Source organism: Macrobrachium nipponense, chromosome 3, assembly GCF_015104395.2.
Source record: "Macrobrachium nipponense isolate FS-2020 chromosome 3, ASM1510439v2, whole genome shotgun sequence".
NCBI lineage: Eukaryota > Metazoa > Arthropoda > Malacostraca > Decapoda > Palaemonidae > Macrobrachium > Macrobrachium nipponense.
In genome coordinates this window covers 34,637,133-34,640,730 of record NC_087202.1, presented here as the reverse complement: position 1 = coordinate 34,640,730, position 3,598 = coordinate 34,637,133, and positions in this window count along the sequence as shown.

Below are 3,598 nucleotides of genomic sequence, written 5' to 3'. Positions count from 1 at the left end.
AATAATATAATAATAAATAAATAATAATAATAATAATAATAATATAAAAATAATAAATAATAAAGAAAAGAAAATAATAGTAATAATTTTGTTAAATATAATAATAAACAAAAATAAAAATTAATAAAAATAAACTTAACAATATAAAAATAAAAATAAATAATAAAATTAAAAATAAAAATTATAAATTAAAAATAAATAAATAAAAAATTACATTTAAATAAAAAATAAAATTTTTTAAAAATAAAAATAAAATAATAAACAAAAATAAAAATGAAATAAAATAAAAAAAAATAACATAAATAAAATCAATAAAAAAATAAAAAACCATAATAAAATAAAAAATAAAAATAAAAATAAAATTCAAAACAAAAAATTTAAAAATAATATGAAAAATAAAATACAAGCCATACTAATAATAATAATAATAAATATATATAATATATAATAATGGGAACATAAAATAATAAAAAAAACAGAAAACTAAGAATATCAATATAAAATAAAAATTAAAATAGTAATATAAATAAAAAATAAAATTATTGAAAATAATCTTACAAATGATAGAATTTAAAAAAAATCATAAAAAATAAGACTAAAAATAAAAAAATAAATATAATACACACTAAAAAATAATAAAAATAAAAATAAAAGTAAAATAATTAAAATATATAAAAATAAAAATTTAAAAAATAAAAAATAACGTAAAAAATAATAAAAATAAAAATAATAATAATTGAAATAAAAATATAATAATAATAATAAATTCAAATAGAAATATCTAAAATGAAAATAAATTAAAACTGAATAAAAATAATGAAATAATAAGTAAAATATAGATAATAAAATTCAAAATAAAAACGATAAAAATCTAAAATAATAAAACAAATATAATAAAATACAAATAAAAAAAAAAAAAAAAAAAAAAAAAAAAATACTAATAACCATAATAAGTATAAGAATAAAAATTCAAATAAATAATAATAGAACAATAAAATAATAATAACAAACAGAAAACTAAGAATAATATCAATAAAAATTTTGAATAAAATAAAAAAGTAAAAAATATAGTAATATAAAAAAATAAAAAAAAAATTATATAAATAAAATATCCCTAAAAACAATTATGAAAATGAATTATATAAAATAAACAATAAAAATAGAGATAATAATAATAACGAAAATAAAATATTAAAAAACAAAATAAACAAATAAAATTGATACAAATATAAAAATAGTAATAATAATTAAAAGTAAATATTTAAAAAAAATTTAAAAAAAATATAATAAATCTAAATAAAATAAATAAAAAACAACAATAATAATTATAAAAATTCAAAATAAAATAATAATAGATATAAAAATAATAAAAAAAAATAACAAATACTAATACAAATTCTTCTTCTTTTCTGGTTTTTCCTATAGGCGTCTACATGTTTCGGCCACCTCGTTTGGCCATCTTCGGGACGGGATCGCTAAGTGCGATGGTTTGCGTCGGATGGATTTATGCTATTTATTGCATTCGAGTGGTTTGAGGAGTCTGGTACCTCACTTTTCATTGAGCAATACCTGTGGCGTCACGAGCGATGTCATCAGGGGGCCGGCTGCTGATTGGCTGTCCTCTTCGTGGGCAGAGCCTCATCCTTATTGGTGATGGTGGAGACCCCCTCGAAGGGCGTGCTACTAGGTTGTCCTCAGGGCGAGAGGCTTGAGCTTCGATCACCCTCAGGGTTACTAGGGACGTCCTCAGGATGAGAGCTAACGCTTCTATCATCCTCAGAATCCCTCTGGTGCAATGGTCGTTGTGGGCCGTTGTCTGCTGCTCTCCTGACGGCTATGGGGAGGAGGAAGGTCTCCTGTGTGACGCTCATACTGGGCTTCTCCCTCCCGATGTGCAGCGCTTCTAAGAATCGCAAACGACGTAGATCGAGTGCTTGGTCAATAATCTCGAAGTTACCGACTTTGTCGCAGCGGTGGATTCTTTTATTATGCGCAGTCCTTGCATGATTGAATATCGTTCCTTCCTGCGCGTGACAGGAGATCCTCTTGGAGAGACGCATTGACGTCATCCCGATGTAAGTTCCGAGGCATCCTCGATTTGAGCACATATATCTGTAGATGACGTTCGTCTTCTTAAGGGATCCTGCCACGGTGGGGGGTTACTCTTTAAAATAAGGCTGCATGTCTTCTTACTTTTAAAAAATATGATCAAGTTGATCTGTTTGCTGTTGTCGGTCGGGGAAACATGATTCTTGATTATTTCCCGTAGGACTTGCTCGTCTTTTTATATCGCCTATGGAAGGTTCCCTTGTAGAAAAATTAATTTTCTGCTGGGGGTTTGGGAGGGGTTCCTATAGGTACCATTTCTCCGTACTCTTCCTGAAGACGTTCTGGATGCTGCGGTTGGTGTATCCGTTGTTTACTAGGACCTGGGCTGCACGTTCCATCTCGTTATGGGTGTCCGTCCATGTTGAACAATGAGAAAGAGCTCTCCTGACGTATGCGCTGATGGTGGTGTCCTTATAATGTTCAGGGCATTCACTCTCGCCGTTCAGACATATTCCCAGGTTCGAAGGCTTCCTGTAGACCCTTGTGGCGAACGTACCCTCCTTCTGTTCAACCTGTATTTCCAATGATTCAGCTACTGTATGTAATTAGGAAGGCCATACTAAAATTTGGGCATAAGTGCAACAAAACTTACTGATAACTATGTGGTACTTAATCTTATGTTAGCAAATACAGGGGTATTGGAATTAATTTAATATCTACTGTTCTACGTAATGATGCACAGTATAGGCTGGGAAAATTTTAGAGGAGGGGAAAAACAAAAGCGTTGTAAAACAACCAAAATGACCGAATCAAAAAACACTGCCAAATAAATAGTTAGGTCTGTGATCCGAAATAAAAATAGCTCAAGGCTTTGCCCAGACTTAGGACGCAAGCTGGTAAGCAATATTCGGATAATTGTACAAAAAAAATTCAAACACTTCCCTAGGATAGACAAGTATCTTAAAAAAATAATTTTTAAGCAACTGATGAATTTCATTCAGGAAAAACTCAAATTGTAAATGTAGTATAAGAAGCAATTTAACAAAAACATGTGAAGGGGGTGGGAAGACCCAGTTTTCTAGATCTAATAATAAGCGTACTTTGAGTTTTGCCTAATTTTAACTAAAACACTTATGTGATTCAGCAACGAGAGATCTACACTCAGGAAATGGCATTGGTATAGCTAGAGTAGCATCATCGCAGTAGCGACTACCTTTTGTTTAGTGACGATTGTATCCAACCGCACATGCGCTGCATCTAGATTGACAGATTTTCCCATTGTTTCAAACCGCATTTATGAGTAATAATGGTTACGGAGCGCTCAAACTTGAAAATTAAAAGTAATAATAGAAAAACTTTATCAATCTTTTTAAGATTTTTAACTATATATTCGTCTCGCTTAGCAAAGTTACCGGTTAAATATTCAGTCTTACAAATTAATTTTAAAATGTTTTACACAGTTCTTGAATTTCTGAAAACTTTTCGTCCGTCGGCCTGCCAAGTCCATGAAGAGCGGAATATTTACAAGGGACTTTTTGAGCCTGTAATA